Source organism: Cupressus sempervirens, chromosome 3 (assembly GCF_028749045.1).
Source record: "Cupressus sempervirens isolate cs-2001-9-10 chromosome 3, ASM2874904v1, whole genome shotgun sequence".
Lineage (NCBI taxonomy): Eukaryota > Viridiplantae > Streptophyta > Pinopsida > Cupressales > Cupressaceae > Cupressus > Cupressus sempervirens.
This window is the reverse complement of record NC_143120.1, coordinates 1,005,341,459-1,005,365,917: the sequence shown is the minus strand read 5'-3', so window position 1 is coordinate 1,005,365,917 and position 24,459 is coordinate 1,005,341,459.

Here is a 24,459-nt window from a genome sequence, read left to right as displayed (position 1 = left end):
GAGGAGTACTAAATTGCAAGCCATTAGGTATATAATTTTCCAAGGCAACCTATGGTGGAGAAATTTTGAGGGAGTATTGTTGAAATGTGTTGATCAAGAAAAGGCAAAAGAGGTCTTGAACGAAATGCATGATGGAGTGTGCGGGGGCACTATATGGCCAAAACTACTGCACATAAAGTAATGAGGGCTATATTTTGGTGGCCTTTCCTTTTCAAGGAAACTTAGATTATGGTTAGAAAATGTGACCCTTGTCAAATATTTTATGAAAAACTAAAGTTCTTAGGTTATACTCTATTGAAACCAGTAGAGATTCAAGCACCCTTTCAAAAATGGGGTCTGGATTTCATAGGAGAAATTTTCCCCAAGTCTAGCACTGGCTACTCTTGGATTCTAGTGGCTACTAATTACTTTACAAAGTGGGTAGAGGCTATCCCCACAAGAAATGCAACAAGTAGAGTTGTCAACAATTTCCTACTGAATAATATTATCTCTAGATTTGGTTGTCCTCAGAAGATTGTAAGAGGAAATGCTATGTGTTTTAGGTCTGAGGAATTTATTAAATTTTGTGATAAATATGGAATAACAAGGTCATCATCTTCTCCTTATCATCCACAAGGGAATGGACAAGCTGAATCCATAAATAAGAGCTTGTTGAAGGTTATTAAGAGAACTTTGGATGATAACAAAAAGGCATGGGATTCCAAGTTACAATTAGCAGTATGGGCTGACAGGGTAACTGTGAAGAAAGCCATTGGTGTAGCTCCATTTGATATGGTGTAAAGAATTCAAGCATGAATGCCTCAGAACAACTTGATGGGACTTTAAAATTACATTCAATTGTATGATGAAGATACTACAGATGAAATGCAAGAAAGGATGGATGAATTGGTAGGATTGACAGAAACGAGAAGAGAAGCATCTCTTAAGAACCAAAAGTTGCAACTACAAGTTAAGACAATCTATAATAGAAGAACAGTAAGTAGAAAGTTTGAAGATGGAGATCTAGTCTTAATGTGGAATGCCAGAATTGAAGATAAAGGGAAACATGGAAAATTTGATCCTATCTGGTTAGGCCCTTATTTGATTAAAACTACTTGGGGTGAGGATTCTTATATACTCAAAGATCTATTAGACAATATTCTTGAACTGCCAGTTCATGGACAGTTCTTGAAGAGGTATTTTTCTTTAAAAAAATACTTGTTATTCCCATGAAAAGTAGTTTAGGATGTTCTTGTACATATCTGTAAATCCTTTTGTCTATGTATAGTCTCCTCTATATAAGTTTTTCTTGTGTGTGTTGTTCTCTTAGTAAGTGGTTGATCTATTGAGAGTTTGTGTTTGGTCTGCTTCTCCCAAAAATTCTAAGCCCTCACTTGAATCCAGAGAATTCAATATCCCCAGATAGAGCCACTATTGGTCTGACTTTTCGTTTGATAGAAATCCTTTGTCCAGTTGAAGAAAAGTTAGATTTTTCATTTAGTGGTGAATAGGGTTTAGGTAAGTCATCTGTTTGCTCCCCTTTTTGAAAATTTTATGAAAACCCTACATTTCTTTCCATTTGTAAACTATCAAGCACGAAGTGTTTAAATTTTAAATCAGGTGAATATTCTTTTCCTTTTATATCCTCTGCACCCCGAGCTATTTTCCCTCTCAATTTTTCCTGGCCGTCTGATCTAAGTAAATCCATTGTTGTCATTTCCTCACTATGAAAACATGGGCACTCTTTATGTATAGCGAGGTAGTGAGTGTCAAAAAAATTTGAGGCGAGACCGCAAAATGAAGACACGACAATCAATTTTTTTTTTAAACTGATCATTCAATCACAAACACCTGGCCAATGCTGTCAGAGCTAGAGGAAGGACCTAATTAGAAAAAGTTAGAGGTTGGCACCAAGATGAGTATCTTTTTGACCCTTTTCTACCTTGCTATCGAAAATCTTGAGCATATTGCCATTATCGAAGTAGCGAGACACCATAAAATTGAAGAGTCGGTGACCTTGAAATTTATCAGTACCATGATTAGTCCTGGTGGCATGACCGGTAATAACTGCCATTGTCAAAAGTAGTTGATAGTAGAAATGATGATCTGATGGATCCTTGTATTTTACAGCACCAAGATTTATTAAAGTTTCTAGAGCTTGCTACCTCGCTATCGGTAAATTCCAGCATCTCATCGTCAGTGAAGTAGCGAGGTGCCATAAAATCAATAGACGGTGGGACCTCTAGTAATGTGGGATGATGACTAGGACTAAAGTAAAGTCTTATGGGGTGCCAACTGTGCAAAATTTCATACTTCATCAATGCTCTAGACCCATGCCCCATTGATCAAATGTGTGAGAGATCCTGAATGTCAGATTAAAATGGAATCAACAGTCCTTGCTATCTCACGTTGGAAAGTTGCATGTTGTTTAAGCTATGCAACATAGCGAGTATAGGGCCCACCACTTTTCAGGAAACTTTGTGCAACTTCCCCACCTTTGATTCAATCTCAGATCAATGGTTGTCGTCTTCTCGCTATGAAGAGTTGCTAGGGAGATACGTATAGCGACATAGCGAATAAGGGCCCATTGCAAACTTTCTAAGAAAGTACAGTAACATATCATCTGCTGGATTAAGATCAAATCAATGGCTATCACTGCTTCGCTATGGCAAGATACTCGTTCTTTATGCATAGTGAAGTAGCGACCTGCTGATACATGTCCTTAGTTGCCAGTGGGTCTAGATAGAAGCGCCATCAAGGAAAGAGTTGTGTACATGGTAAATTTTCATTGAATCAATTGACCAACTTGTCAAGTGCAATGCCTAGTTGTTTTTCTCTGTATCCCATGGTCGTAGAATTTTTGAAGATCGACAGTACAGCTTCAAATGCAGAATATGGTGCCACTCTATGTATTAATTAGACATGAAAGCATCGCGCGTGAGAAAAATAGAGTATAACACAGAAGATTTCATCAGTTTCTCCTTACGCGAGCAAAGATTCTAAGCTATTCCTGAGCAGAAGCAATTACTGAAGGAAATCGTGCTGAAATTTGGCAGAATTTGTGAAATAGTCTATTCGCAAAAAGTTTGCAGATATACAGAGGAAAAAAAAGACATAATTCAAGTAAGTAGTACTACCATAATCTCTGTAGGTTTTTTAGTTCTGTAAAATATAATCCAAGATGCCTCCAAAGAAGGGATTTTCAGGTCAAATAAACTATTTGGATAGAAATTTGCATGATGACTCGCTTGAGTGGCTGCCAGAGTCTACTGTAGAGATAGTGCAAGTTAAAAGGTTAACCTCATTAAACTCTAGGCTGAGGATAGCTGATGGATTGTATGATAAGGGTAATTGGGTCCAGGATGCTCAAACTTCACAAACTGGTTTGAATTTGTTCAAGAAATGGTTTGTAGAAAGGAAATTGTATGCCCCACATGCCAATATATGGAATTTTGATCTGGGAATGCTAGTTGTTCCCAGTTTGTTTATGGATTATGACCTTCTTGAGGCCATGGCAAAGAGTTATGATTAAGCCACTAGGGTAGTGAGAAGAGTAGATGGTGAAGTTTTAATCACCATCAGTCCAGAAGAGATTACGAAAGTTTTTAGTTTGGGACCTCTCACTAGGTATCATGTGCCCATTGATTTGACATAATTAGAAAAAGAATATATATCAAAAAAGGATGTAGTTAGACAAGGTGCACTGAAGGCCCACATAGGCAAAATTGGAAACCTACCAACAATAACATCATCTTCTAAAGAACATTTCAAGAAATCATGCTTCAGTGCCAGGGCAGTAGAGATATACAGGACCCTGTGTAGAGTCTTTGGAGAGGGTGAAGAAGATTTTATTCTTGTGAGTTTTAGGTATATGATCACTCAAATCTCCTCTTTTGATGTAGAAATAATTTTTGATTTTTCCTCTTACTTGGCTAATGAGATTCACAGCGGATTGGTGGGGATTGCAAAGGACAAGGTGGAGAAGGTTTGGGGTTAGTACTCTCTATTAATGCATATGTTTTTTTTTAAAGGGGTTACATACTTCGATAAAGAAATGGTGTTGAATAGGGAATAAGAGGGGGAAGCACTACCAGTTCAATTATGGAGTGCAGACATGACTAGGGAAGCAAAAAATGCTAGTTTTGTTAGATTTGATAGACACTTTGCTTCCAAACTAAGGTGCCTCATATTGAGTGACAATTCAAGAATTCCTAAGGCACTAATGCACCTTGTTAGGCCTATGGACAAACCCCATAGTCTGAAAGTTTCACATAATTGGTGAGATATCATCCCATATCCGGTCTCAATTGTCATTAGAGTTTATGGATTCAAAGGGACACCCCATGTACTACCTTATCAGGTTCCTTTAAAGGTAGGAGTAGATGAATTTTTATGGCAGTTGGGAGGAGTGGAGGAGACCTTTTTGTACAAAAGGGGAATAGGATCGATTTTTCCTACTTGCATTGTAGCTCACTAGTTTGTAATAACTAAGGAAGGGTGGGTCTTTCTCTACAAATTTTTGGATTATTATAAAATGGTGGTATCTCACTCTCATTTTTATGATGTAGAAGATTTCTTTAATTCTGCTCTTAGGCATAGAATCAAGCTTTGTCCAATTCAGCATGAATTTTATTTCCCTGAAGATGTAATAAGGAATGAGTACTCTCTGTAGGATCAAGAAAAAAAGAAGGAAAAATGGAGAGTTTATTTAAAAGTTTTGGAGTTTATTAATTGTTTTGACAAGGATTATAGTCCTCTTAGTAATGCGGTAACTAATGTAGATAGAATAAATAAGCTTATGAGTACATTCACTGAAATAATGGAGGTAATGAATGAGAAGAAGTAACATTTTATTGATTCTTCTCTAGATAAATCCAGGGAAGTAATGAGGAAATTGGGTTTCACCCCCAGCATAGGGGTAGGCCCACTGGTTGTGCGAAAGAGGATAGGATATACTGTCATTCAGGATCAGAGGCCCATTGTAAATAAAGGAAAGTAGATAACTGAATCTACTAGTGCTACTTTTGAAGAAAGGTCCCTTGAACTCTCTCCCAAGAGAAGAAAAATAATAAGGGAAGAGGAATCACATGATGAAGGTTACTCACCTTCCCAAACTCCTATGATAATTGAGGAGGAGCAACTCACCAATGAGAAAATTGAACAAATGGGATCACAAGGAGGAGTTTTTGTTACCTAGGTATAAATTGATGAAGGGAACCCCTAGGAGCCTCTTGTGCTGAGTTTTGAACTAACTATAGCATATTTCAGGGGAAGGGAATTAGACCCTATTTTGGAACAAGCCAGTCACCAATTTTTGTCTAATAATAGTTTTGTAAAATCTAGGGCTTTCCATCAGTTTGCATGGAGGGAAAACATGCACATTTTTTAGGAAAGATATAGGAATATGAAAGTAGAGCATCTAGAAATTAATGAAGCCTCTATTCAGAATCAAATAAAGGAACAAATGATACAAGAGTTCCAGAATATAACCCCTGAAAAGGGGAGACAAATTTTAAAAGATGCAAATATTTTATTATTTCCCAACTGGGACATTGCTGATGCCTTAATTTTTAATTCTGTGACAAATAATTTGGGATTACAAGATCCAAATAAAAAGGAATTCTTGGGAACAACATTCAATAATGACCAAGCTGCTCTTGTTATGTGGTCATTAAGAAGAGGATCTAGGACTACTCCATCATAGCCTGATGATTCAAGACTAACAGGGAGTATCATTGTGAGGTGAGTTGCTGATACTTCACATGTACAAGCAGCCCACATGAATGTGGATTATTCTCAATTTTCCTTGACCATTGCAGAAAAGGAAGAAAAGGAAATGATTGAGCTATAGAGCAAGTATGAAACAATGGTGGATGCCTACAATAAAGAAGTAAAAAAGAGAATCGGGCTTGAGAAAAAGCTATTGGGAAGGACCACTAGGCCAAAAATAACATACCCTTGCCCCCCCAGTTGAACCTTTTAAATCCACCCCCCTCATAGAAATACCAGATACACCCCAAAAGCCACAATACTACACTGCTGAGGATTTTGAAGAAGAAAAAGGCAAACTATAGGCCTTACATGTAGAATTGGAATCTAAATATGAAGATAAACTAAGAAAATCTCTCACATATTTGGGGGACAAAGTTGAATGGCCGCTAATTTATGATCAGTTGGCTAGGGTGATTAGTATCTAGGAGGATTTGAAAGCTAATGATGAGGCTCTAATGCCTATTGTGAATAAATGGGTAAGAAGGGAGAAAGAAATAACATTTTTGTGTTTCTCTGTTATAGATGATTCTTTTGATCAAATTGAAAAAACATTTTATATTGTTTATGATCTTGTTGACTTTAATAATAAAAGGATTCATTTACAAAAAGTAGTAGTAGGCTACTTAAAAAAGCACAAGAGCCAAAAATTCAATTTGTTTCCTTATGCCCTAGATAAAAAGAATAATTTGAAAAGCAAAGATGAATGGGCAAAGGAACTTGATGATTTATTTTGTTTAAGAATGAATCAGGGCATGCATGGTGGGCTGCCACAATAGAAGAAATGGTGAAGGCCCAAATATTCTTTGATTCTTTAAAAAAAGAATTTTTTACCATTAATAAGGATGCTGAATATGTGTTGAAATGATAGAGGGATATTTTGCAGTTCAATTGGCCAGATGACACATTATTTGACAAGTGGATGGCAGGTATGGCTCCCGGTGAACAATTTGATGAAGATGAAAATGATAGTGATGAAATGCAAGGCGAGGAGATCAAAATCATTGACCCTATCACTACTCAAACCCAACTAAAAGAAGAAGACAAGGATAATCTGTTACCTTCAGTTGCAGACCTAGGACCACAGGATGCCGATACAACTAAAGAAATGGAAAATGTAGAAGTTACTCCCACCATATAGGATAAAGATGGTGAAAGTGCATAGGTGGAGGTTGACATGCCATCATCAAAACAAACTTCATCATTGGTTTATTTGGTTGTTGTATATGAGGGAGGATTAGAATAGCAATCAACTCAGCAACACAAGAGCGTGTGACAAAAGGGCCCACAAAAGGAATGTCTGATGTAAAACTTTTTGCTGTTACTCACATTTTTGTCATTTTGTGACGAGTGTATGTAAGTATCTTTTAAAAGACACCTGTCAGCTTCTCTTAGCCTAAAGCTTGTTGCATCTCACACTATATAAGTGAGATTCCAGGGCTAGAGAAGGGGTCCAAATTCTTATTTTCTAAGTGATATGCTTAGTCTTTCTTTGGTCCAAATTTTTTAAAGCAAGTTTATGATGTATTTTCTTTGTCAATTCTATGAGAATAAATGAATATAGAATGAGCTGTGTTTCTTTCAGAAGGTCATTCTAAGTCTATTGTAAATGATATACCATTTTCAAAGAAAATGAATACAAATTTTGAACTGTCCCCATATCAGTTCATTTTGAATCTTGTCTCCTTCCAATTACTTGGTTGTCTTGATATTGTATAAGTAAAGGCTTGTGCAATTGAATGCTATCTAGTTAGGTTGTATATCTATTTATCACTTTTGTTAATTCAATGGATTAAATAAAAGCTTTGATGAATGTGATAAGGTTTCTTTAGTAATGGAAAGGGTTTTGAATGATAAATTCTGATAAGAATTGCTGATAGAATTTTTTGTAAGGCAACAAGTTAGATCTAAGAATTTGCTACAAACTTTGAACCCCAATGGATTAGGCACTGATCAAATTGATTCAGTTGAAGGAGAAGTATGTCACAAATGGTTGTCAAAAATGCAGAATTAAATCAATTTTACTTTTGTTTCCTATAGATCTTCAAAGTTGGCTAGCACTTGTCTGCATGGGATGTTTTAGCTTCAGTTAGCCACTATTGTTAAGAACATCTACAGATCTATAGAAGAAATTTTGGCCATATCTGTTATATGGGATGTGTTTATCAAGTTATTAAGAATTATGTATGTGTTTAAGGATTTTGAAATGAGAATTAGAATGAAACTAAAAATAATCGTCATATAGTTTTTTCAGTTTTGAATCATCCCTGGGTATAGCCACCCTAGTTTTGTAGAGCCAAAAGAGTAGAAAACCACCTTTGGTTTTGTCAAAGTTGGGTCTAAATGCTTTACACATGCAATTGTTAACAAGAATTGGTTGACTTTTAGATTGTATGAGTATTATCATCTTGGCATTAAGCATTTTGTTGCTTAGTAGTTTTAGTCCTTAGAAAAAACACCAACAGAATGTTTGTGTATATTTGGGCCAATCATATGCACATGGTATCAGGGATAACACTAAGAAACTCCCCTTTAGAAAAAAGTACACAATTTTGGCCAATCAAACATTAGTTAAAGGGGAAAAAATTAATTTCTATTGAAATTTTTTTATTTTTAAGTCAAATTTTTTTAATTTTATTAGTGATTATGTTTCAATCATATGAAAATTCTATAAAATCCTAGTGAATCTTTCATTATTGATGAAAACTATGGAAAAAGTATACATACCTAGAAATAATGACTTTATTTTATTTTATTATTATTAAATTATTATTATTATATGAAGCCTAATTAATTATCAAACTTTAAGGTTAAATTTAGCCCACTTTTATCATTACAATTTCCCTCCAAATTATTGAATGATGATTTGGGGGAAGCAACCCTATTATTTTTAATTGTTGGAAGAACCTAGATCAATGGCCTAAATCCTATTTCAAGCCAAACTTTTAAAAAGATACCAAGTTTTAAATAAAGTTCCCAAAGTAAAGACACATGTTCCCAATCAAATCTATTTTGCAACAAAGTGAGAAAGGATAAAAAGTTTCATGAAAAGTCTTCAAAATAGATACAAATGTGATATATACATACTTAATCTATAGTGTAAATTAAATTTTTAATGACCATCAATTAAGAGAAGCCTTGAAAATTATAGGTGAATATATTTAAATTACTATGTAGAAAAATTAGATTGCATTGGCAAAGTCATCACTAAAATATAAATACTTATGTATTATTATTGGAGATTATCCTAAGCATGGGACCTAATTTTGGTAATGTGTGGACCACATGGAAACCCCAAAAGTACAAAAAAAGCTAGATCTGGTGTTCTCGATAAGTGAGATTAGCCAATTGGTGAATATTAGCCACTAAAGTTATCCTTGTATGGTATCATATTTTAATTTCATTGATAGATCATGTTTCCTTAATTTGATCAATTTCTTCAAGTAAATTAAAAGGTAGCTCTAATTCATTTATGAATCTAATAGTTTTTCTTTTCTTTTCTTAAAAGGTGGAATTTGCAAGCAAAAGAGTTAGAGGACCAACTTATTAATACCATGACATCACTTTTTAGACCCAACATCTTTCAAAGTCTTAGGCTCCTTGAGAAAGAGGGCCAAGATTTGAAGTATATTATGTTTAACTATAGGACCCAAATATAAAAAAACCCTTGTTATCAACAGCCCCACTATACTCCCATTATTAAGTGGGATAATCTCATAAAGGATGCCACTAAGATAAAAGAAAGAGATGATGAAGAAATGATACCTCCTAAGGAAAGAAGGTATGTCATAATATTAAGAATGAAATTATGTAATAATTTCTCTTAATACTTATGTGGGATAACATATTTCATACTTCACATTAGGTTTCCTAACACATCAAAGGAAACTAAAGCAAGAAAACAGAAGCACAAACAACACAAGCTTAGCTCAAGTGGATATTAAAAAATTGCTCCACGAGTTGTAAGTATAAGTAAATGAAAAGTTATATGCAAATATTTATAAATTGTAAAAAAATTGGTCTTTGATGAAATTGATTACAAAAAAATTTCATGATATCAAGGAAAAATGTGGGCCATGGAGTTTTAAAAAAATAATTTCTAAAGAGAACAATAAATTAGGGTACAAAAAAGGCTATACAGTCATGGCTAAATGACTCCGAGCAATAAGTGTGCAAGGTTCTTCTACTTAGATCAGTCAATGAGGTAAAGAAGTTAATTAATTTTTATTTCAAATTGAATACTTTAGCAATTGCTATATTTTATATTAAGTTCCAAAAATATAAGTCATTATATTTGTTTAAAGTAAGGAAACTATCATTATATATTTCTTCAAAACTTTAAATTTAACATATTTATACATATTAGAATGAATGATTAAGATTTCTTAGTATTTTTGTTATATTTATATGTATATATTGTTGATAAATACACTAATTATTTACATTGAATTGTAGCTTGCCAATCTTGATACATCAACTAAGCACCATGGAGGTGGCAATTCAAATGTGGATCATAGTACTCAAGGTATATATTTTCTATTTGATTTTTGATTTCTAAATTATTAATACAAGTATATATTTGAAATTAAATTTGGTGTATTAATACAAACTTGAATATGTGTTGGGATTAAAAAAACATCTTGTATTGCAGTTGCAAGGGATGCATAGGTTGTTCCTAATCAACATGTTGAGGTCCAAGCCTGTGGGCAAGATGATGTGGTTGGACAAGGTAAAGAGCACTACAATGTTCTTTAAAAAATTTAAAATCTCATTTTAAATTTTTTTAATCCTTTTATTTGTTATTGTAGAGGAAATTCCTTTGCAAAGGACAACAAGTGCACATTCATAGATGAGAAGAAATATCGATGATGACATGGATATGCCTCTGCGACATTATAGGGAAGGACAAGAAAAGAAAAAAGAAATGATTCATGAAACTTATTAACTTATTTGATAATGATTGATGTTTTATTTATGTTCTATTGAATTTTCACATGAATATCCTAATGAAACATGTGTATTATTGAATGTTATCATGTGATAATTCATGAATGTTACATTTTATTAATAGAGTGAATGAATTTTAGATGTTAATGGGGAATTTAGATGGGGGGGGGGGCGGTGGCGCAACGAGCTTCTACCTTCATGTGGTTGGCTCTAATTAGTAGAGAACATTAAACTATTCTTGAAACCAAGTGAAGCTCAACATTAACCTATGATTGTATAATTGCATGACAACTAATTAATGCAAAAGGACACCATAGTCAAGATTATTTATTTATGAAATTTATTTTTAGTGTATGAAGTATTCAAAAGAATGGATTACTATGGGATTGCCTCAAATTATTCCTCTCTAAGGTATTCTATTGTTTCTATGTGTCTGTAATCATGTTTAATTTCATTTGATAGCTTTTGTTGTAAATTGGGAGACATGAAGAAGAATTCAAATAGTGGAAACAAATGATATTAGATCATTCAAAAGTATACATTGATTCATGAACTATTCTCATTATTTCTTTTGAGTGTGGTGAAATGTTTAATAATATTACAAGGAGGAAGCAAAGGATCCTAAAGTTTGGCCAAAGATTTATCTTCAAAACATGGCCAAATTAGCAAAGGAGGCCACTACAATATGTCGTGTACTTGAACCTATGTTTCATTTTTTTGATAGTGGGAAACACTAGTCCCTTCAAAATTGACTCACACTATGTGTTCTATATGACATGAAACACTTAATAGAGAAAGTAGTAACATTTATAATCCTTGTTGCAAATTACAATATAGAAAAGTCAAAGTTCATTGGCTACATCTCTAGCTAGGTTTATATATGATATATGCTAATTTGAATTTTGAATTTTACTTTTAAAATAATTTGGCTAATTTATAATTTATACATGAATATATCAATTTATAGGCCATTCTTGTCATTTTCTATTGTCCATACTCATTAAAAATCTTGATCACAAGAGTGTTGTAACACTAATGAATGTTTTTAGAAAATCTGGCCAATGTTGAAACTTCAAATTTTTGGATATTTGTAAGGATTGTGGTGAAGTACTAATTGAATTAGTGCTTAGCTAAGAACAATATTAGAATGCTATAGGACTATCATGCTTCACAGAGTATCATAATTATTTACTTGGGAGTGTTGATGTCAATGACCTATTATTATTTAGTGCATTGGAAGACAAACTGATACAAGGAGCTCCCCTTAATATCATAAACTCATAATAGAAACATAAAAACAATAGAAATTGTGATAAATTATGGACTTCTTATTTGCATTGCAAATATGGAATTACAGAATTCACAAGTACAATATGCTAACCCATATGGGCACCTTCATTACAAAAACCTACAAGACGAGCTTCCAACTATCACCTAGAGCTATCCTAGACAATGTTCGGGCCTTTCTTAAAGAGGTAGTTGTATGCCACCTAGGAAGGTTCTAGATGCTAAAACTTAATACCTCAGGCCAAAAGACCCTAAAAATACATAGAGTCAGCCAAATACATCTTTGACAAATTATTTTAGAAATTTTGGTAGCCCAAGTTTCGAAGGCCATAACTCATGAATTGTTGCTCTGATTGGCTATTATAACCACTTTTCAAAAATTTCAACTCTTAATTTATAGGTTGGAACTGTACTTGTGTCCTTCTGTTGAGTTTTCAAACCTCATCCAAGCACTCTAAGGCCTCCAATGGTGAGCCTAAAGATTTTTCAAAAAAAATTCCACCAAAAATCTACAATAACTTCTCCGAAACTTATATTGAGCAATGAGATTTTAATGGTAAACTTATGACTTGAAAATAAACCTTCCTATAGAAAATGAAAACATTCTCGGCTCATATGGAAAACTTACTAAAAATATCAAGTTCCCATAAATAGTAACCACCTTGTCTACTGGTCCTTATTAAAATAGAAAAGACTGAAATGCAATTTTTTTTTGGTGATGCAAGATTGCTCTTACACCCAGGATGCTCCTGCATCACAAACATTGTCATATTTCCTTGGAAATTGACAACAAACATGCTTTCATGCAAGAATGACATCTTATTTGGTGATGATTACTCAATAGTGTGATTATGACTTTGCAAATAAGGTTGAACGTGATTCTTCCTTCATCGTAGAATAGACTTATTGATTACCTTCTTTGTCAAGCAAGAACTAAAAATTTTAATGTTCCTTATATTAATTAATTCACGCATACTTCATAATATTTCCCAACCTCATGGTTATCTATCCTATGCCTAGGTTACTATGTGATCTTGCTACTATTGTTTGATTTTGGAGTATAGTCATTGTCTCAAGAAAGAGCAGATTACTCTTGAGATAGTTGAGCTTGTATTGACCAACATCAATAGACATTATTTCAAACTCCACTAAAATTGCCATTATAGAAGAGGTATCTCTTTGAATAAATCTAATCTTTCACATAAATGGGATTTGATACCATGTTAAAAATCCCATTTAACATTAGAGTTTTGATTATTCATGAAGTCTAAAATCACCAAACACCAAAATGAGAGAATATTAATAGATTTTGATATCTCTCTTAGCTTTGATAAATTGTTATAAGTATGTTATGAAGGAGACATGTCATGATAGAACATGTTTCCATGATGTGGAGCTATGTTCATTCATGGCATATGACTTCACTATTAACTAATCAAATTATAATAATGGACTAGATCATATTACTTAAGTTTAACCAATATTATCCATGCACATAAGAAGAATGGACAATATACCAGATCCCTTTCATGTATCAACATTATTGTATTCGATCCTTTCTTGTCCAATTCTATGCATGAATATTAGATCATTACTTGATCTGCTACAAATAAAGGATAACAATTAGTAATATTTTGATCCCCTCCCAAACTGCATTTATCAGACTTGTCTAAAAAAAAATGTGGTTGAATCTCTATTAGAACAGAAAAGAATCTTAAACACAAATTACACAAATGAATATATAACACAACACAAATCTATTACAACATAAAAGATTGTCTTTTATTCCTTGCTCAACTAACAACTCTTTTGAGAATTTTCTAGGCACATATTGGAGAATACTAAACAAAGAGTGGTGCTTTGTCTATTGCTTTGCCATACAACATATATGTATAAGCTTGAAGAAGAGATTCCCAACATTGTACTTGTGCCCTTTCCATATGATAATTTAGACATTTTCAGTCTTTGGAAGGCCACTTTCTTGATTGGCTAAGTACTAAAATAAGAGTATTACTATTTTCTATTTAGTCATTGTGATGGCCTTTGATATTTCTAGAAATAATTATTCTTTGGTGAGTAACATATACCAAACTAATCACGACAATAATGGATTTGATACCAATATGATGCAGAGGGAATTGTGATTTAACTAATCAAACACATTTTTTCTTTACAAGGTCTTAATGGCCATCCAATAGTCTACTCATTAGTGGCCTTCTTAAGGTATCTAGAAAGACAATCCAACAATTCTTTGTGGAGTTACAAACTCTCCAACCAAACAAACCTTGAATCCTATTCCTTCACAATGACTAACTTCCATAAGCGCTTTACCAACTAGGATATAATAAAATTAGAATTTATCATAGAAAATGAATGTGTTTATATGTTACTTAGACTCAACATGTAACCATAGATACTTTGGTTCTTGTCCACAAAAAAACCAACAATTCAATTTTTTGCAGTAAGGGTTAAAAGAGACATGATAAAATTAGCCCTTCTAATAAGGTATTTGGGTTTTTTCTCCTACAAATCCTAAATGACCCCCAAATTAAATTGTATATTTAGAAACTATTTTCAGGATATGAAATAGTATCAAATAATGGGAATTTGGTTTTTCTCCTAGCTCCCTTCACCTAGATTGAGAAAGATTAGGCCTAATTTGTAGATTTAGGACCAACTTGCTCTGTAAGTTATATTAAAAATATTCACTAGACATCTTTGTTACTAAGGAAAAAATCCTATACACTTGATGGTATGATTTTTATAATATGTTTTCATTGTTGGTCAAAACCATTATATTATGTTGTATGACATAAGGAGAAGTGTTATAAGAGAAGTATCAACGATATACTTATAATCTAGTCCAACTTTCATTAAATTCTAATATAAATAGATCATTGGATTCTTCATCTTGTATTTAGATTCTCACTGGGACTTATTTTTAGTCTTCTATTGATTGTTCACTATTATATTTTCTAATTTGCTTCCACTATTTTCACATCGTTCTTTCTTTGTTCTACCCAATTGTCTAATTTTTCTCACCTCAAATGCATCCTATTGGCATAGGGTGGAATAATTTGTTAGACAAAGGATCTACATTTTGTGGAGTAATATGTTTACAAGAACAAGAAATAACTCCTTGTGTTGTTTCCATTATAAAAAAAATTTAATGAATTCCTCAGACCTGAAGCACATAGCATTATCTATTACAATTTTCTGTGGACAACCAAATCAAGAAATAATATTATTCAGTAGGAAATTATTGACAACTTTACTTGTTGCATTTCTTGTGGGGATAGCCTCTACCCATTTTGTAAAGTAGTCAGTAGCAACCAGAATCCAAGAATAGCCAGTGCTAGACTTGGGGAAAATCTCTCCTATGAAATCCAAAACCCATTGTTGAAAAGGAGCTTGAATCTCCACTAGCTTTAGTGGGGTATTTCCTAAGAACTTTAACTTTCCAGCAAACCTTTGACAAGGGTCACATTTCCTAACCATGACTTGGGCATCCTTGAAAAGGGAAGGCCACCAAAATCTAGCCCTCATTATCTTATGTGTAGTAGTTTTGTCCATATAGTGTCCCCCACACACTCCAGCCTGCATTTCTTTCAAAACCTCTTTTGGCTTTTCTTTATCAACACATTTCAACAATACTGCCTCAAAATTTCTCCACCATAGGTTGCTTTGGACAATTACATACCTGATGGCTTGCAATTTAGTATTCCTCTTTTCATTTTTAGGCAAATGGGGAGGAGCTTCCATGTGTTGCAAGTAATATATGACATTGGTGTACCAATCACACTGGTCCATGTCACATAAGTCAACTTTGAGATCATCATTTACCAGATTTATCTGATTAGCTTCAACCATGAGTTTGGCCAAACCTTGACCCTGTACTAACTTCGTTATTTGTATATCAATGTTGAATTCCTGGATTCTATTGATCCATCTACATCTCCTGCCTAATACTTCCTGTTGAGAAAATATATCCTTGACTACAACACTAGGTACAAAAGCAATAATAGTAGCACCTACCAGGTAAAATCTGAAAGCTTTTATGGCCTTTACTAAAGCATATGCTTGCTTTTCATTTATTTCATACTTAAGTTCAGCAGGCTGTAGTGACTTATTGAAAAAGGCAATAGGCTGCTCATATCCTTCTTGATTTTTTTTGCGATAAGACTGCAGCCACAGTGTGGAAGGATGCAAAAGAAAAAATATGCATGGGTTTTGAATAATCTGGGGTTCTCAATATTGGAGCATTTTTTATTGCAATTTTAATATCTTGGAATGCTTGTGAAGGCTCACCATTCCAATCTATAGTGGCTCCCTTTTTGAGCATCTTTGAAATTAACTTGGCCAAAGAAAGATTGAATTCCTTTTACATTTTTTGGCTTGGGGACTTTGTCAATAGACGCTACTCTCTCAGGGTCTATTTTCACCCCATCCTTAGACACTATATGTCCTAGTAGTTTGCCTTCTGTGACGCCAAATGTGCATTTCTTTGGGTTTAAAGAAACTCCATATTCCAAAGCTTTGATAAAGATTTTTTCCAAATGTTTGTAGTGATCCTCAACCTTATAAGAATATGATGTAAGATCATCCTGGTACACAACCATAAATTTATCAATATAATCATGAAATGCTACATCCATGGCTCTTTGGAAGGTAGCTCCTGCATTAATCAGGCTAAAAGGCATCCTCACATATACATATGTTCCCCATGGGGTTGTGAAGGCTGTCTTGAACTATTCACTTTCCTTTACTAGAACTTGATTATATCTAGAGAAACCATCCATCATTGATATTAACTCAGAGCTAGTCACTTGATGCAACATGGCTTCCATAATTGGTAGCTCATAATTGTCTTTCAAAGATGCAATGTTTAAATTTCTAAAATCCACACATAGCCTAATATCTCTATTCTTCTTCTTGATAGGAACCAAGTTTGAAACCCAGGTGGAATGCCTGATTGGTTTGATTATCCCACCATCCCTTAGTTTCATCAGCTCTTCTTGCATTTTTGGGGCCAGGGTAGGATTCACTAGTCTTTGTTTTTGCCTCAAAAGTTTTACATTGTCTTTTAATGGTATAACATGCTGGAATAGATCCTCCCTATAAGCCTTAAGGTCATCATATGACCAAGCAAAAACATGTCTATATTTTCTAAGTAGGTCAATCAATGTTCTCCTAATTTTAATAGGTAGATTTTGGCTGATATAAACCCTTTTGGGAACTTCTTTAGTACCCAAGTTTATCTCTTCTAACTCCTGAGGTTTGGGGTCATTAACTCCTAATTTTACTCTGTCCTGGTTATCAAAAATACTTTCCAAGACTACTAACCCCTTCGGCACCTTATTTGTTTTCAATTGCATAATCTCTTGACCAAAAATAGTTTCTTCCATTTATGGTTTCAATCAGTCCACTGCAATCCATTTCCTGACCGTGGTACTTGTCTTCATTTAACAAAAAATTTGTAATATCTTTGTCATCTTCAAAGACTTGCTAGTTTTCAATGTTATCAGGTATGGAAGGTCTATTTTGTACCTCAATTTGAGAGATGCCTACAAATGATATCTCTTTTGGCTTGATTGCTAAATTAGCTAACAAATCAACCATCTTATTTTGAGTCCTATCTCTCCATGAGATCCCAAATGCATCAAAGAATTCTATCTGGTCCCAAACTATATTTCTATACTACTTCAATCTCTTATTCTTAGATGAGTAGGTTCCTTTGATCTAAGAGATAATTAGTTCAGAATCCCCTATGACACATAATTTCTTAATTCTATGATGTATGGAAACTTTGAGTCCTAGCAGCAATGCTTCATATTTTGCAATATTATTTGTGTAGGAAAACTTTAAAGTGAATGAATACCTAAAAGTGTTATTTTCAGGGGACACAAAAACTACACTTGCCCCTGCACCCTCTTTAGAACTATCCCCATCAAAGAACATTGTCCATAATTTTGGTGAGTTCATGCAACATTCAACTTCATGTTCAATGATAGCAGGTAAATTTTCAAATTCTTGAATAATTAATTCAGTCCTGAAAGCAGTAATCCCAGTATCTAGGAAACAAGTGGTATCTTTGTCAATTTCTTCTCCTAAAATGTGATTAACCCTTGGCTCTCTATTTACTCTAACAGCTTTGTCCCCTATGTGAAAAGTGGCATAAGTGAGATCACATTGCAGGCTTCCCCCCATTGTAGCACTCCATTTCCCAGAGAGTAACATTCCATAGTGTGGAGGTATATCTACCACAAGGACAGACATGGTTAATTCTACTTCAGGATATGCAACCAATTTGAATGGTAAGGCATTTATGGTACTTATGATTGGGACTTCCCTAGCATCCATTCCTCTACATCTACCCTGCTTGGTATCCACCTTCAAACCTAAGGCTTCCATTACTTTGAAAGGCATTATAGTGTTGGAAGCTCCTGAGTCTATCATGCAATTTTTTAAGGTCTTCTCTTTTATGATTAGACTGAGGAAAAAAGGATCAATATCTTCTATAAATTCCACTAAGGAATCATCTAAAAACATTTGAGGAATCTAGGAAATGAGACCACTATCCTCTATTACTAATGGGGTTTGTTGGGACAGAGTTTGATCTACAACAATATTATTTTTTCCTATTCCACCCAACCATGATAAAGCCTTTTTTTTATGCTCTTCAATTCTAAATAGTTCAGAAAAGGGCACTTTTACAGTAATTTGAGACAACATAGATATCATATCAACAGGTTCAACAATAGTGGGTTTTACAAGAGTACCTGGAGTTGGAATCTTTTGAGCAGCAGGCACTACATTTTGCTTGATAACATCAGGTTCTGATTTCTTTGGTTGCATAACTGGTTTTGTTGCTTCACTTATCTAAAATTGAACCTTCTTCTTTGGTTCCCATTTCTTAGCCTTATTTTCCTTGATCTTAGGCACATCTACATTGACTTTCTTATTTTGATCATTCATCTTATGAGTGATATCTTTGATGAATACACTAGATGGCTTTCTTGCATCATTATTTATTGCTCTATTTCTCAAATTGTAGTTACTATGGACTTGTGAAATCATTTTTTTTGTAATTCTGTCAATCTCCTCTTTGGAGGGCATTCTTAAGCTTGTGAGACCTACATCAGAAAATGTACTACATACCTTATCTGTATCATACCCTTCATCATCTGAAAGAACTTGCTGATGATGTAGATGGTAAGCAATTCTCTGGCTAGTAATATCATTTGCAGGCTCTTCTAAATCAGATTCTATCAAATCATCACACGTGCTTACCATATTGCAACTTATATCATCATGGCTTTTCTCTTCAGTTTCTTCTTCAGGTTGCACTCCTTGACCTTGGGCAAATGATTGAGCAATAGCACAATAATCAGAAGAATGAGGTGATTGACATATAATGCACCATGATACATCATCATTCATATTTATAGTGTTCCTTTGCAGGGGATTTGGAGTACCCTTATCCTTCACATTGTGGGTCTAGTTGGGAACTGGCTTACCATCTTTCCACTGAGTGGTGTAAGGGTAATTTTGCATTCTAGGCTACCTATTGAAATTGTTGCTATTCACAGGGGGTCTTTTAGCAACATTTGGCTTTGAAATTAGTGGGATTCATATTCTTGAGCAATTCTAAAACCTAGCCTATAGTAGGTTCTTCTGGCTTTTTTCCTATAGGAGTTTTGTCACCCTCCCTTTTATTATTGTTCTTAGGATTAAAAAGCTTCAGATCATCCCTCTTACCTAGTTTACCAGATGCCTTCCTATTATTCTCTATATTTACTGTAACTTTATAGGCATCCCTTAAAGTCTTAGGATCCTTATCCCTCAATTGATAAGCCATTTTGCTATCAAAAGCATTGAAATATGTTGTGAGACAAACATCTTCATTCAACCTCATAACTTGAAATAATCTATACATACCTTTCTAGAATCTTACATTGAAATCAAATGTGGACTCATTTGATTTCTTCTTGATGTTGTTGAACTCATTCAACATGAATCTTGCATTAGTGTTGTCTCCATATTGCTCTTCGAACAATTTCTCCAAATCACTCCATGAGGTAATACTATCATCAGGCAACCTCCTAAACCAATCCCTTGCATCCTCTGTTAGCGAATGCACAAACAATTTCATTACCATATCTTCATGTTCAACTTCATAATCATTCAACATATCAATGAAAATTCTCAAATGTTCTTCACCAGTAACAACATTATTCCCAGAGAACTTAACCACTTTATCTCTTAAATCAAATGATATGGGATGTGGAGCACCAGGAATACCAGCAAATGTTATTTGTCTATACTTTTCCAAATATACAAGTTTCTTCTGGAAACTAGGAACATTTGAGGTACTAGCTATATTAGCTTGACTCAGAGGAGCAGCTTGGGACTATTGAGGTGGGACAAATGGGACTTGGGTGCCAATAGTGGAAGATGAGGTAGGAGCAAATTCGGGTACTCCCTGAGTTGAGATTATTGGACCACTAGCTGGTGTAGGAATTGCAGGTGGGATAGACAAATTGGGCCATGAAGCCAATGCAGAATTAGACTTTATGAATTAGATTTTTCTCTTAGTTTCTGCAGCTTGAGCTTCATTCTCAACCTTCTCAATTTCTATTGCAATATCTTCCCTCTCTTTTTGAGCCTTCTCAAAATCTAGATCTAATTTTGACATGGAGGGTTGTATAAGTTTGCTTGGTATAGCTTGAGGCTCATTTATTTGGATTCCTATAGCCTTTCCTTTCCCTTTATCTGGAGCTTTTGCAGTGGGCTCTATAGGATCCACTTGAATAGGTTTATAGGCTTGGATTTGAGCAATAACTGGTTCTTGCCTTTGATTTAGGCATTTCTCTTGTTCTTGAACTTTAGCTCTCAGATTATCAAAATCTCCAAAAACATCCTTATGGAGAGTTGTGGTATTTTCTTCTAACTTTCTATTTTTCTCCTTTAAAGAAGCCATCCTTCTTAGCAAAGCATCACTTTCTATTATGGCATCCAAGGTGGCTTGCTCCTTTTATTTTTCAAGATGAATGCATTTAGCTTCTTCCTTAGCAATCCATTTCTTCAACAATCCTATTTCAGAGTGCACTTCTTTAGGATCTGCAGAGGTTGCCTCTGAATCAATAGGGTCATCTAGATCTATAAGATTTGGCTCTACATAAGGGGGTGCTCTGGGATTAAAAGACTTATCAAATGAATTCCTAAATCCTAGCCTATAGTTCATATCTGCAATAGGATCTAGCCTTGATGAAGCAATTCCCATAGTAGACACGTCTTTGTCTTGAAAGACTATCTCATCTGGTAATGGGGTACTGAAAATGCCTCCTAAGAGTCTTGTAGTTTTGAATTCAAAACTAAGTGAAAAAGACTCTCTTCCTACTACTAGTTGATAAGGGGAATTGATGGATGCATTACCTCTGGGTTTCCATGTGGGACTTGGATCTGTCTTCTTCTTATTTTGGTTCTTCCTACCACCTTGGGGTAGATCAGTATACATTGATAGATCAGGATTGGCTCTTATGTAAGCTTTTGTGTTCTTTCTCTTGTCAACCATATTCACTTTTTATTATAATAAGCACTAGCTTTGAAACCTTGACTGAGTCGCCACCCTATTTTGAGAAAATATGTAATGACACTTATCACCAACTCAAGGAAAACAATACACAAGTAGAAACAAAAATATCTGGCATAGACAGACCAATCACTGATGTCGTAAGACTTCAACTCTTGCTTGTTAGATAAGACACTTGGATAAGTCTGATATGTCAGTGTGTAGGAATGGTACTTGGGCTCTATCTTCTTTAAATTCTCAAGGTTTGTCACTAAAAGATTCTCTTATAACCACAGGCAAAACTTAGATAACATGACACACACATACACAGTAGGACCAAAGAAATTACAGTACTTTCTCACAAATGTGTTGGACAACTCCGTAGTAGAGTTGCCATTTTGTTGGTGTCTTTCTTTGCACTAAAACTATTAAGCGACAAAATGCTTAATACCAAAATGAAAGTACATACACGATCTGAAGACTAGCCAATTCTTATTAACAATTGCATATGCAAAGTATTTGGACCCAACTTCAACAAAACCACAAATTGTTTTCTACTCTTTTGGCTCTGCAAAACTAGGGTGGGTAGACCCAGGGATGATTCAAAATTGGAACAACTGTATGAGGATTATTCTTAGTTTCATTCTAATTCTCATTTCAAAAATCCTCAAACATATACATAATTCTTTACTAACTTGATAAAAACATCCCATAAAATAGATATTGCCAAGAATTCTTCTATAGATCTGCAGATGTTCTTAACAATAGTGGCTAATTGAAGCTAAAACATTCCATGCAGACAAGTACTGGCCAACCTTTGAAGATCTACAGGAAATCAAAGTAAAATTTGATTTAATGCTGCATTTTGATAACCATTTATGATATATTTCTCCTTCAGCTGAATCAATTTGATCAGTGCGTAATCCATTGGGGTTCAAAGTCTATAGCAAGTTCTCAGATCTAGTTTGTTTCCTTACAACAAATTCTATCAGCAATTCTTATCAGAATCCATCATTCAAAGTCCTTTCCACTACTAAAGAAACCTTATCACATTCATCAAAGATTTTATTTAATCCATTGAATTAACAAAAATGATAAATAGATATACAACCTAACTAGATTGCATTCAATTGCACAAGCCTTTACTTATACAATATCAAGACAACCATGTAATTGGAAGGAGACAAGATTCAAAAAAGAATAATATGGGGACAGTTCACAATTTGTATTCATCTTCTTTGAAAATGATATATCATTTACAATAGACTAAGAATGACCTTCAAAAAGAAACACAACTCATTCTATATTCATGTATTCTCAGACAAAATACATCATAAACTTGCTTTCAAAATTTGGACCCAAAAATAGACTAAGCATATTACTTAGAAAAATAGAATTTAGACCATTCTTTAGCCTTGGAATCTCACTTAAATAGTGTGAGATGCAACAAGCTTCAGGCTAAAAGAAAGTGACAGGTATCTTCTAAAAGATACTAACATACATCTGTCATAAAAGACAAAAGCAAATAACAGAAAGGCTATTACACCAAACATTCCTTGGTGGGTCCCTTTTTGTTATGCTTCTCAGTTGTTGAGACAAGAAAATATGATCTGATTCTTCATTTATTCTTCATCCTCAGAGTAAGTAGCCATAAGTTTAAAAAGTGATGTATCATCTTCAACTACCTGCAAACTTACTTTGATCTGGGGATTTTCCATGTCTTCATTACTAACTATGAGGGTAAATTTTACCTTTACATCTTCCTCCTCCTCATCTTCTGACCTCTGTACTAAGAACTAATTTTTCCATTCATTATAAGCAGCATCATCTGGCCAATCAAAATTTAGAGCCTCTCTTTGTATAAGCACTAAAGAATTTGCCAATTCCTCTAAATCATCAAGCTCTTTTCTGATGACATTATAAAATAATTGTATCTTTACCAACTCTTTGTTTGTCCTTGCCCAAAACTAGTGGCTAGTTTCACTCATGATGTTCCTAATCCTTTCATAAAATATTTCATCTAACTCCTTTTTCCACTTTTCATTTTTCCTTTATTGTGTCAACAGATTCTAAGGTACAAGGAAATAAAATGAATTTTTCAGCAATATACTTGGAAAAACAAAGTGCTAATCTTTTTTGCAAAGAATCCCTTTTATCATCAAAATCTACTAGATTATTTAATAAATCAAAAATTTTCTCTACTTGATGACAAGGCATTTGAATGGTAGATATACACATAAATGTGATATCATTGTTTCTCTCCCTCCACTTCTGTGCCAGAGGAGTTAATTTAACCTCATCTATGTTCAACTCATCCATGAGAGTTGTAATTCTTGTCAACTAATCAAAGAAGGTTGACCATTGTATTTTATCCCTTAAATACATCACACCCTGCTTCAATTTTCCTTCATATTGATTCTTTAATTCTACCTGCAACTCATGTAATTTGGTTTTTTCTTCTTCAAAGTTCTCTGCAGTATAGAATTGGGGCCTTTCAAGGGTGTCTAGTATTTCAATGATAGGGGTTGCTCGAACAAATGACTATGAAGGGTAGGCAATTCTAGGTGCATTGGATTCTCTCACTTTTCTCTTCCCAAGTATCTTCTCCATTTGAGATACTTTATTTTCCAGTGACTGTATCTGTATACCCCTTTCCTCATATGCTTTTAAAACTTCTTCAAATCTAGCATTGAGTTGGGTAAATCTATCTTCTTCCTTTCTAGATACAATACCACCAAATTTCAACACTTCTGAGGCCATTCCCATTATTTTCTTTCTACTTACTTCAATAGCCCTATATACTGTCAATGTACCAGTATGTTCTACAGTAGAGATTTCCTACATCCTAGTTTTATCCCTTTTCTCAATTGTCCAAATTACAAGGGCTTGGTGATCATCACTAAATT